Source organism: Erithacus rubecula, assembly GCF_903797595.1.
Source record: "Erithacus rubecula genome assembly, chromosome: 10".
NCBI classification, from domain to species: domain Eukaryota; kingdom Metazoa; phylum Chordata; class Aves; order Passeriformes; family Muscicapidae; genus Erithacus; species Erithacus rubecula.
The window spans coordinates 6,660,524-6,673,847 of record NC_136662.1 but is presented as its reverse complement, the minus strand read 5'-3'; the positions used below and the strand labels follow the sequence as shown (position 1 = coordinate 6,673,847).

Below are 13,324 nucleotides of genomic sequence, written 5' to 3'. Positions count from 1 at the left end.
GTCTTCCTCTTGGGTTTGGGGCTGTCATTGCCCCCAAAAGGACTTCTTGCAGATGTACCTGTCTTTGTTAATTAGGTCAGGGTTCAAGTTTGCATTTGTATTTGAATTTAATTCAAATCTAACCTCACATACTGCAATTTTGACTTTTCATAATAAAAAATTACAGATAATGTTACCCAGAACCAGAAAGAAAAGGTCTAGTTTGCAGAAAAAAATAAGTTTCCTGATGCCAGAGAAGCGAGGCAGCCTAACTTGTGGTGTTCATTCTTGCTCAGCTACAGTGAAGATAAATTAAGGCTAAATTACTCAGTGAACAAATGTCTTGTTTTCTCTGTGACTCCACCTCTTTCGGGCATCCTGCCCTGTCCCCACCCCTTACACTTGTCTGCATTTCTTAATGGCAGTATTCATGCAGCTGGTAATTTATGTGTTTGAGAGAAGATTTACACAGAGCCTTCCCTTCAGTTATTCAGAGAATCTGAGATTCAAGTATGCATGTGATTTGTCAGGTCCCAAACTTCAGCTTAAAAATCATAAACATCTTAAGGGATGGACTTGAATGATAGAAATTTTAAAAGGAAAAATTTCAACTAGAAGTTAGTTCTTAGGTCCTCACTTTACACCTAGTTACAGAAGTTTGTCTTCAAAATAAATACAGTGCCTATTGTAACATAAGCACAGAGTCATTTGGGGCAGTTTGGTGTTCTGCTCTGGAAGACAGACAGAGCTGATCCTGTTACTGAAATCTCCTTGATTCTCTTGGTGTCTGGTATCATAAACATGAATTGTTAATTTCATATTGCTCATAACAGGCACACTGTGAATGTTTGCAGAGTTTATAGGGGATCAGTTACAAATGTGATTATACCAGCCATTCCTCAGGACTGACACCAGTTTCAAATTAGAAGCTGACAGGCCTCACCTGCTCCTGAGTTCACTGACAGGTCACCTTCTTGTCATTTTGGCTATCTCCCCATCAAAATGACACCTGTGTTCATAAAGAGACAGCGAGGGACTTGAAGTTGTTAGAATTGTTGCAGAATAAGAATAAAATGTCATCTACTCCAATAATGTAGTGCTCAACTTTGGCCTTTCAGACAGCTTGATGCTTGCAGCCCCTGACAATGTTTCCAGCTACAAGAATAGCTGGATCCAAGGGTCAGCAGTTGTTCCCTCTTCTCCTTGTGGATGTGAGGCATTCAGCTCAGCCCAGGCCACAGGGCACAGACAGCCCCAGAGAGAAGTAAAGAGCTTTTAAAGTGTCTTTGCTTTTCTTCATGTAGGATAATACATGTAGATAAACAAACCCTCCTTACAGAGGCTGGTGTAACTCATCCATATTTTTAAACAAAGAATGTGTGAAAAACAAAAGGTAAATATTGTTAAACAAGTGGATAAAAATTGAATTTTTTTTTCAATTTGTTGAAACCCTTTTTGTCATAATAGGATATTTTTCACATTCACTCAATTTAATGGAATGGAGCTAGCTAGGTCAGTCCAATTCTTGTACCTTTAAATTTCTCAAAACTAGGAAAATAGACTGCATCTTCAAATACAGACTTTGGAATTACTTCTTATTTCTGTCATTAAAGAAATAGAAATATCAGATCCCAACAGTGTCAGACTTTGCTGGTTAAAGACTGTTATTCTCCTGGATTTCAAGTGTAGTAAACAATTATATAATGTATATGTGCCAGCTATGGAATAGTTGTACAGCTGTCTTCTTAAGGTTTGGCTTTTCCAGGGAGTGAAAGAAATGTAAGTGTATATAAAATCCCACTGAAGTTGCCTGAGAAGAAGGTTTCTGAGTTGTGGGATGTTACAAGCTCTCGTCAGGCTGCTGGGAAAAGAGCACAAACATACTCATTAAGAGAGAAGGTAGGCAGGGATAAACAAGATGTTGAATTACACTCTGCCAAATGAAGGGCTCAGGGCAGCCAAGGCAATTCTTTTTGTTTTTCTCTCCCTAAACTAGATATTTATTTTTGGCCTTTTATTTGTGGCTAGCAGAGCTGTAAGGACATTCAGTTATCAGTGGCCATCATTCTCTGAAATCTGAAGTCCTTGGCTTTTTTTGCTGGTCCAAGAAATATAATAATATTGGCATTTTATCTATATTAATCTATAACATAAGACCAGATTCCTCATGGTGTAAACAAGCATGACTTTAGGAGAGCAGTGCTGGTTAAGGCTACCTGAGTGTCTGAATATAACAGGGACCATGCTACAAGAAAGTGAACAGAAGCAAAGATTTGTTATAGAAACTCATGTCACCAACATAGACTCCCCCCAGCATCCAGCAGGGAAAAAATTATAGCTAAGGTAGATTTACAGAAGCCACCACTTTTCTTTTAATGATTTGGATATTGATCATTTTTAATCTTCTTCTCAGAACAACCAGGAGATCTATTACAGCTTGAGGCAGCCATGAAAAGCGGGTCCGTTCTTTAACCTGCCCCAATTCACTTGGACATATTTTATATCTCCAGGGATTCAGCCACGAAGTCCATTAGAGCATCAGATGCAGTGAGGTCAAATCAATTGTCCATACTGCAGACAAGGTAACCATCATTTACTGTAATTCTCCCCCGTCATGGTAGAGGAGAGGAAAGGTTAAAAGCTGTATTACCATGAGGCTGTCTCATCTATCTTTCAGTATATTGGTAATACCTAAACATTGCTTAAAGAACGGAATGTACAATCTTAAATCTGGGCAAAACTGGATTTAATGGTTAGATTGCCAAATCAACAAATTTACTAATGATTTTTTTTCAGGTAGGAGCAGACAAAAAGAGCACCTTTAAAACAAAATGCGAAACCCTTTAAATATATTGTCACGTCTGACGCCACACATCCAACGCTGTAATGGAGTGTTCATCTCAAGATGCCCTGAATGACTGATATTTATCCTTCCCCATATGTAGATAGATTTACCTATGAAGTAATTTGTTGTCATCCCCTTAAGCTGGAGGTGCTGCGGCAGACCAAAAACAAAAGAGGAAGTAAATTCGGGATGTATATTTCGCACTGTAAATCAAGTCCTCGTGTGTTTGCACTCCAGGACGGGCAGTAATAATTGACTGAAGCAATCACTGCTGTGGGAAAACAACCGTGCTGGCGGTGCGGCTGTGAAGGTCAGGCCTGCTGACACAGTAAGCGGCTGAACTCTGACGGCCTGCGGGCGCGCCGCGCTCTGCTGCAGCGCGACGGACGGGCCGGGCCGGGCCGCGGCTCCTCCAGCCCTGAGGGTGCCCTGCCGCCTCCGCTCCTGCCCCTGCGGGAACTGCACCAGCGCCCGGAGAAAAACGCGCTGCTGTGCCACACTAAGGGATCCTCCTCCTCGGGGACATTTACCGTGGCCCCGACTGATGTCACAGGGGCTGCGGACCCTGCCCACCCTGTCCCACCCCTGAGAGATCCAGCACCGTGGCCAGGCCCTTGCTGGAATCCTCTGTTGGAGTGGGAAGGGACAATGAAGCTCAGATTAAGTCACTTACCTGTTTGTCTTTTCTAGGTTAATCTTTTCTCTTTTCCTTCTTTCACCTTCTGTCTTTCTTTAATCTTGAGATTTTATTTTATTTTTTTTTTAGTAAGTGACTGAATTAAAGAACTATTGAAATTTGCCATATTTCAGAAATCTTTTCATGGCTGCAGAAATGAGTAAATTTTTTTCTGTGTTTCAGAAGCTGACTTGCTGAGCAAACATACCCATGTATGTGGAATAGAGCCGAAGTAGTAGGAAGGTAATCAAGCACTGTTATTCTGGGATAAGTACATCAAATGTATTTCTGTGGCCAACACACATTCATGATATTCTTCAAGAGAGAAAATGTGATGAATTGCAGTAGGAATGTAAGAGTTGGTGTAGGTTGCAAATTATTAAACATTTTTATTATGAAGCCTATTTTTAAGATCTTAGAAAGGTTTTAAGGCCCTGCACAGTAAATTCTAACTTTAGATAATGTGGGTATTCAGTAAATGTAAAAAGAAACGAACAAAACTTTTGTGTGTGCTGAAGATAAATGTGCTTTAGATTAGGTGTTACATACCATTCACTTAACTACTTTTCCTCCTCTGCTCCTTCTTTTTATGGCTTACCTTAACAGAGTCTGTGCAGGTCCTTTTTCTCAGTCTGTGTTACACTATCCCCTCTGAATTCATCCCTCTGAATGTCTCTTCCCAGATCCTCTGCTAATGCTCACAAAAGTGCAGATTGGAATCATCATTCAATAGAAGTAATGGAACTCTTTAAAAAATTAAGCACTAAATCAGGTAATGTTTTGTTCATTTTAATACAGAAACTCAGAAATAAATCACAGGGATTTAAATCTAAGAAGAAAAAAAATTGATCCAAGTCTGGAAAGAAATGAAAGATTGGAAAGTTGCTTTACTTTGTAATGGCTCAAAATGAGGGCGGCATGCAGCTTGCATGGTCTGTTGGGTTCCTTGTTCTGGAGCAAGATATTCTCAGATAACTCTCAGCTGAGTAGTTCTCTCTCTGCTGGCACATTTCTGCAATGCTAATTCAGAGAAAGGTCCACTGGGTTATTTAACTGAAACCAGAGTCTCAAAAAGATCAGACAAGCTTTGCTGTTCTTTGGCTTCAGTGGATATCACAGCACTGAACTTAACAGAAAGGCTTTGGATCTGGAAAAATGCTTACTGAAATCAATGAGAGAAAGAGCTTTAACTCCAGCAGTTAACACTTCATCCTTCTCAGAGATACAAACACTGGCTCTGCAATGCCCAGTCATATTTCTCAGATCAATATGACAAACGAAGGGATGTGTATTTCCTACCTGTTCTGTTATCATCACGTCAGATACGACTTTTAAAAAATAACTTTTTGATTTTACAAGATAAAAATTTTCCCTGTGCAGCAAACAAGTGTATTTTAAAGGAAATCTGTTTAACTAGGAAAATCACTAAGGAATTCCTCAAGAGTTATATATAGCTCTTAGTTGACAGACTTCCTTAAAGAACTCCTTTTTCTATGTCTACAGTAATTAAATTAAAAGCTGTCTTTTGAGTATTTGATGTTGGCATGTTGCATTTAGTTTAATTTTCTCCAAATGCTAAAGAGGCTATGACAGTTGTAGGGAAGTAGTTAGGTCTTGTGAACATGAGAGAGGGTCAGAGTCTCTGAATTTTCCATAAGGGAATATGGTCAAGAGAGCTTTGTGGTACTCCTGGTCACTCTGTGGGGGTGTAGGAATTGCCTGCTTGTCACATCAGCAGTCGCTGCCCTGAAGTGGAGCTGGTGGCATGACTGCTGCAGAGGTACAGAGAACATCAGTGTGGGGCTTTGGGGATGAAATTCTCCTTTAAGTAACCAAAAAAGACGGCTCTGATTAGAGAAACAATGTTTTCTTATGGGAAGTAACTCCTTCTGTTAAAATGGAAATAGTTATTCATGAATAGCATCTTACATCTGTATAAAAATGTTTCCTACAGTGCTACAGGCTGCCAGAGAAAACTGTACAGCCCTTTTTCCTTTCCTTTCCTTTTTTTTTAATAGGGTGAAAATTAGTAAGTGTAGATTGCCTGGTCTGGCGTTTCCTGGCATGTACAGATAAAGCAAAACTAAGTTGAAAAGCTTTGGATTTTCTCTTCACATTAGCATGCATTTTTCTGCCATGTGCTGAATGCTCTCCTGCTCTTTCCAGTTTACAATATATGATTCTCCAATATGGCACTGTGAAGTATCATTTATAACAGCTTTTTATATCTGAAATCAGCATTTTCTACCTGAATCTCTCAACTTAGGTGCTCTCTGATGTCCAAACTGATGAATCACAGAAGAAAGCTGGGGTTCTCATGCTTTCATGAGGCTATTTAAACCTTCTGGGGCTGAAATTACAGAAGAAAAATTATGAAAAACTCAAATTGGATATACAGTTTTAATTTCTGCAAATTTCCTGATGTTCACAACTTGTAAAAGGCCCTGACGTTTGTGTTCAGATGGAAAACAAACACCTTTAAACAGAACACACACACAAAGCAAACCAAAGTGATTGGTTGAGCCTTTTGGTATTTGCTTTGGAATTGGATTTTGGGCTGAAATTTGTTGTAAAAGCTTTTCAAAAAGCTGAGGGAAAGGTACAGCAACCAGTGAGGGAAGTTCTTGCTTTACACAGATCCATCTGCCTACAGATCTGTTATTAACTGCCTTAAATTATGATTATTTGTCCAAACCAGCAAAACAATGTAAAAATGTATTGAAATGAAACATTGCCCTGAAAGAGTTCCTGTTTTTCTACAAGTTCATTTTTAACCATTTTGCCAGATCAATTCAAGGACAAAATTTGCCAGGATTTTGAGAAACAAAAAAGCACTAGAAACATTTCCATTAATTAGAAGAAAAAAACTATAGGATATTGTCCTCAATGTCCTGATTTCCAGCCCTGAGTTTAGTGTTACTGCTAGCTGAGTGGAAATCTAAATGAGAAGTTGGCTTTTAGAAAAGTGAATTTAACTAATTTATTTTCATTACTGAAGCTGAGGAAAATGCAAGCTGTGTGACAAGGAAAAAGTTATCTTATTGGAACAGGAAACATTTATGTAAAAAAAAAAAAAGTTAAAACATAGAAAAACCCAAGAAAATTAGATGTTTTTTAAATATATTTTTTTAACCATGCGATATCCCTTTCAGCACAGCATGGGATATAGCATTAATCTTATTTGTCTGCAATTTAAAAAACTACTCCCTCACAGACAGGACTTTGCTACATTACCTCATTTTACCCACAGAAGCCAAACTGCTGATTTTTTGGAGACAGTAAGCCATAAATTCTTTTCTATGACAATTAGTTTATTACTAATCTAGACCATGTCTCCAATGAACTAACAAAGAACTTTAATATTGAAAAGCACCTCATAAATAATTTACAATAAGCCAGAAGAAATATTGAGCATTTGTAAATATGACTTCTTTTTGCAGGATTTGTCTCTCTTTTAGTTTTTCTTCCTGAATGCTTGCTACAATTTTATCTTTAAATCTCCATGAAAGAAACCAAAGAAATGGGAAATCAGGTTTGCAGTAATATTAGTTATCCTACTAATGGATATCCTATAGCTTGTTCTTTTTTCCACTTCCTCTTACCTCGTCCTTTCATAACTCAGCCAGATACACTCTTAAATACCCTTTGATTGGAGCCAATGGGTCTTACAAATGTAATTTATGCAGGAGTTGATGATTTAAATGGAAAAAACCAAAAGTCTTGTGCTTTTAAAAAATGTAAACCTGTCTGGGTCTCATTAAAGAAGGTTCTTGACTACAGGAGAAACTTTTTGGGTTTTTTTTATACATTTATTTCTAAGATTCAGATATTCTTTAAAAAACAAACAAAAAACCAAACAAATAACAAACCAACAAAAAAAAAAAAAAAAACAAAAGGCAAGAAAACCTCAAACTTTGGAATCATGGTTTTATCTGTTGGTTTTTGTCCAGCAGCCAAAATCTGGCCAGAGGTGACATGCAGGATGCTGTCAGCAGGGAGATGCCATGATGACCTCTCTGTCAAGACAGAGCAACAGTACAAACATTGCACAACACAGGAATTCCAGGGACCAGCACGTTTATCTTAACTCTGACTCTGAGAAACTTCTACAAATCTTAAAAAATACCCCCCCAAGCTCCAGTGGTTAAAAAGGAGAGCTATGTATAAATCCTTATTACCTTTCTGGTACTGTATGGAAATGAAAACATGACAACTTTGTTCAGCCATAATATCTAAGAAATCCTAGGAGAATGAAGGGTGAAAGCAGCCTGCCTCCATTTGGGAGCAGCTGAGGCTGGCTGATGGCAAACAGCTCGTGTTAATTTGTGGGTAAAGCCCTCCCGATGCAGGTTGACAAGTTGTTTATTAGTGGGTTATATCTTGAGGAGAGATAAAGTTTCTGTGAACTACTTCCAGCATAAATATCTGCCGTTATTCTATGAAGGCCCTAAATGCAAACTTGTATTGGTGGCTAAGTTTCATTTTTCCAAAAGGGAGTGCCAGTGTCTCTGTGAAAGATTCTATACAAGGGACAGGCTTATTTAAATTTTTTATAATTTTGTGAACTCCACATCATTGTCTATCCATTTTCTTTCAAATTTGGGATAAGGATATCCAATAATCTGGTTTTCTTTTTGCTTTATCCTGCTCTGTCTTGCAAAGATAATACTGGTGTGCTTGAGGTGCTTCTATTGATATTTCAGATCTCTCAAGGCAGAGACTGCACCAGATAGTGGTGAACATACCTGACACCTCCTCTGGAAGGAGACAGATTTTCTTTTAAGGAATTTTACTGTTTTAATGGAGACAAATACTGGGAAACTTCTTGAACCTGAAGTTTCTAAAAAGATTCAAACTAGATTCTACTTGCTCCCCCTTCTTGCTCTGTTGAATGTGTTTCAGCTGTATGAGAAATGTTCAAAAAGAATGCCTAGTTCACTTATAACAACTTAAAACTTAGCTCACCAGTTCTGATTCACATACATGCTAGCTTGGAAATGAAAAATGAGCAATGTCTTATTTTTAAGCCAAGTATGGAAATTAGATATGGTTTCTGCTTCTAGTCTTCTTGAGTGGGCGTGGGAGAGAATGAGAACAAGACAAAGACATCTACAAAGAGAAGTGGAATATCTCCTTGAGACCAAAACAGAATTCATTTACTTCTAGTGTGTATTTTTAAGTGGCTTAGATGATGCCATATTTACTGCACACATATCTGGAGGCACCAGAGTGGTTAACTGTGATCAGATGTTTATGAACAAAGCAGGACTTTATCTGCCCTCCAGAGGTTCCCTGCTGCTATTCCTGCTGTGCCCAGCCCTTGGCCATGCAGCACTGTGCTTGGATCCTGCTGGAATCTTTCTTCAGGGGTAACTGAGAGGTGGTGAGAGACTGGGGAACTTGAAATTAAGCTGTGGCTCCTCTCTTTTCCTTTTTTACTGACTTGATAAGCTTCTGGTTTTAAAATTATGACATATTTTAGGGCAGAATTAAAAAAACCCTGAAGTAAATTTTCTATATATTTCTATTTAGTACTATGTTTAAAGTTTATTTATTTAGCACTGTTTATCATGAACATCATACTGACAGAAGACTTTCTCATCTCCATCTCTTATTTGGTCTTATTTTCATCTTAAGCACCTGAATTGTTGGAAGACAATACATTAATCAGACATCTCACAAGCCAGAATTCCATGCAGCTTGATCACTTTTGGGGTAAAATTTATCTAGACTGCCTAAAAATGCTTATTGGTCTCTATGGATTTGTGCTGAATCTATTTAATACAAAGTGTAATATAAAAAGCCCTTTCTGCAGTTAATTAGCCTCCAGGTTATTGCAGGCCCCAAGGCATTGCATTTGAGTTGTCATTGCTACTTGCAAAGATCAGCAGTATTTAATTCTTGTGTTACACAAAGTAGATTCCCTATGCTTGTCTGGCTAGTGTTAATTCATTGTTTCCAGACTCTATTTTTCATTTTCTTCTTGGCTATTAAAGATGAAGAACTTTGCTGAAAGCAGATGTGTTACACTGAGACAGTACCAGTTTAAATTATGGCAGAACTAAACTTGAAGATTCCTCCAGAACTACTCTATTGTAACTGGGGGCAAGATTAGTTCCTGTTACATGATAAAAATAAAAAAAAAATAGGGTCCATTCAGACTACTTTGGGATATAGTGGATCTAATCTTATTAATTATTCCTGTTTCCTAAGGAGAAAACATCAGGTTTCCTCCACTTGATAATTCTGTTTTCTCAGAAAACATTTACACATGTTCCAATACCCAGCTAGCCCTGGCAGGAACTCTTTAGTTAGAGAAGTGGCAGAAGGTTAAATCATCTGACTTTGATGTGATGTTGATTGTTTACCCTTAGTGTACAGTAATATCTTAAAGAAACAAAGCCAAGTGGGTGTATTCATTACTGGCCAAACAGGCTGACAAGTTAAGGAATAAGTGACTCCCCTCAGCTGAGAGCAAAGTGCTTCATTTTAATGGGGATTACGGGAAGGACCAAATGAAGTTGTCTGAGGGAAATGATGTCTCCTGAGCCTTTCTTCTGCTTTGGCCACAAGTTAATAAGGCAACCAGCACTTAACAACAAAATGCAGGACTGTATTATCTTTTAGCAAATGCCAGTCATAGGCAATCCAAACAGGTCAATTACTAGCAAATCTCCAAAGCTCTCCTGAAACCTCAGAAGAGTTAGAGATGCCAAGAAAATGTCTAGATGCACAGAGACACAGGAACAGAAATAGGGCACAAACCAATTTGCAGAAATGGAACTTAACCCTTAGAGGGAAGAACCCAGCCTGCTACATATTCATTTCCACTTCATTAAATATTTATGATGAGACATGCATGTAATGTGATTCTGCATTTTGGAAAAAGCATTTTGGAAAAAACTGAATCTGTGCTGTTTCAGTCATTTAACCTATTTTTTTTCAATCTTTCTGTATCTTGCAGGTACCCTGCAAATGTGGGTATTCTGCCCCTGAAATCTTAAACATTTGGAAGTGAATGTCTTCTCTTGAATAATCCTAAATCAGCACACACAAAACAGCATGTAGAGACTGGTGACAGCCTATTCTTCAGCTCAATAGCATGTCTACAACTTATTAATATTAATGAAACCTGTACACAAGCATGTGGGGATAATTGACCCCATTAAATTCCATTTACTCATGAGCTACTTTGTAAGGTTTACCCCTTAGTTATTGTAGTTTTTATCATGGATAAAAGTTGGAACAACGTGTATACCAACAAAAGACTATTTCAAAAGTAGCTTTGAGGAAAAAAAAAAAAAAAAAAAAAAAAAAAAACCAAGAAAAATGAAGTACCACAATGTTTTCATCCAAACTTTCAACAGCTAATGAAAACAACCTTATCTTTGCTTTAAACTTTTGTTGGGACAGAACATCAAAATCCTTTAGGAGATGAAGGCACTGTCTGTGTCTATTTTTTTTGGGATCTCCATTTTTTTCATTTGCAGGACTTAGCATTGAGCTGGGCAAACATGAGAAGGGTGAGCAATATTTCAAACACATACCTGGAGATCTGGATCCATTCAAGGCCAGGATGGACAGGACTCTGAGAAGCCTGATACAATTGAAGATGTCCCTTTAAGGTACTTTACAACCCAGACCATTCTGTGATTTTGTGGTTTTATTTTTTTCTTTCAAATTCTGGGAATTTTGCTGAGTTTTCTTTCATACTTTTTCTATTATTTTTCTGAGAAAGGGAGTAAAACAAGATAGTCAATCTGGCCAAGACTATCTGAAAACTTTCAGCTAATCTTTTCTTTAGAAGAATTAGCCCATGATATGAAATGGTTTTGCAAAGTTATGTACAACTGTAATCTAACACTCCCAGACACACCAAGGAAAAAAATATTCATGTCAGAAGTTGCATTAGTTTTGCCATAGCTACTGTTTTGTAGTAGATATTATTCAAAATAATAACCCTGGCAGTAATTTTATAGTTTCCTGGTAATTATCTCAAACAAACCTCTTTGAACAAATCTCATGAGATAAAATCTTGCACAACACGAGCACTCAGACAACATGTGCTGTTGTATACCTTGTACTTTGTATTCACAAATTAGCATTTTTTACAGTCCCAGCACACCTTCAAAATCCCCTTGTTTGGGGCTGAGAGCACTTGAGAAAAGGTCCAGAATTACATTTGGTGTCCCCAGACCTGAAGTGGGTGCACACAAGACCCTGTGTCTCCACCAGCCCCAGGCTGACACGCTGCTCGTTGCACCAGAGCAGAATGAATAATCTCCAGACATGAGTTACTGGCACAATTAAGGCAAGAGCACAGCTGACTGACACAGTGAACAAAAGACCTTTGGCAAAGCTTCCAGTGCAAAAGCAAAGAGAGGAAATTCACTCTTGGCTCTGAGCACTCGCAAGTACAAGCAGGATGAACTGCTGATTAACAAGCTCAGACTCTCAGACCAAATTCCAGAGGATGAACAATGGCAATAACATTCTGTTATGTCTCTCTACAGCATGCAAGCAATTTTTCATGAAGTTAAAATCCATAGGCAACTCCAGCAGTACATTTTCACAATCTAATTGATACATATGAGGTTTGGCTTGCAGCTTTCAAAAGAAATCAGAAGTACAGAGAATTCTGCAGCATCCAAGAAGAAAAGCAAAGCTCTGTAATATTAGTTATAGATGTAGCAGATTTTTATGGCTCTACATAGCTGGGTCACCCAATAAAGCAGGCAGGACACAGTTGTGCCTTGGAGGGTGCACCTGAACTGGGCTGCTGGGGTTGCCTCCTAAAAATGGAATATGCTGATCCCTCCATGGGGCTCTGGCAGGTTTGGGGGCATGACTTCTGCAACAGTCAGGTCAACCCCTATCTGGGGGACATATTTTTCCCCTCATTAATTTGATTCTTTTTATAGCTCCTACCTATTTGTTTGCTGCAGAACTTCTGGTTTACTGATCCCTACCTAGGTCACAGGGTCACCTCTGAGCCTTTCTCACATATTTTCATCTTCATTTTCCTTGCCTGTAGTATTGAGGTCAGTGCAAATAATTGATTACACTGAACTATTACCGGGCATTTCACATTTGAGGGAATCCCCTCTGTTCCAAGTGTAATATTTTTTAACACTTTGATCTGACACAGTCCTGGAGACTTTTGGTCTCCTATAGGAACCTCACTGTCTTTCTTTACTGATTATTGATGCAAATAACATATTCAGGTTTCTTGCAATGTATTTCTCTTCCAGAACTTCTCCTTTTGCACCTCTATCATGTGTTGGCACCATCAGTTCACCAATTACCTTCTAGGCTGAGGTAAGTGAATGCAGTTATTAGGTTTGTGGGTTTAGCAAGTAACTCTTCAAAATGTTATGGGCCCATTTGCAGTGGTTTCTTCTCTGATCTCTTATCTACTTTTTTTCCATAGAACAGGACTTACTCTTTGAAAGATGGGTTTTTTCTCCTGGTAACCGTGTTCTCTGCCCTTTATATTTTATATTTTTATATTTATTTTTATGCCTTTTAATATTTTAATATATTTAATGGTATACATTTAAACTGGATCTTTATTGTGCCTTTAGAAAGACTCAACATGGATTGTGCTAGCTGCGCTTTTTTTTTTACTAAACTTTGCTATTTTAAGGTAAATTGTTGCCAAAGTTGGTTTCTAATTTTTCTTTTTTTTTTTTTTTTTTTTTTTTTTTTTTTTTTTTTTTTTTTACTTTATCCAACTGTGAGGATTTGAATTTGAAAATGACAGTGTCAGGACATAATTCTTTTCCTTACACTTACAAAGTTGGCAGCTTAGCTCTGCTGAATGT

General features: G+C 38.0%; 1 long non-coding RNA gene across 2 annotated transcripts in view; it reads left to right on the top strand.

Annotated features, from left to right (window-relative positions):
- Positions 1 to 13,110, top strand: part of LOC306805720 — a 118,502-nt gene extending 105,392 nt beyond the window's left edge. The window contains exons 5-9 of one of the 2 annotated variants that reach the window (XR_013775279.1): positions 2,490 to 2,561; positions 3,062 to 3,152; positions 3,684 to 3,743; positions 4,184 to 4,272; positions 12,752 to 13,110. This is a non-coding gene — a long non-coding RNA (uncharacterized lncRNA). The remainder of the gene's footprint in view (positions 1 to 2,489; positions 2,562 to 3,061; positions 3,153 to 3,683; positions 3,744 to 4,183; positions 4,273 to 12,751) is intronic. The other variant, XR_013775278.1, reaches the window with a different exon arrangement.
- Positions 13,111 to 13,324: the final 214 nt, after the last annotated feature.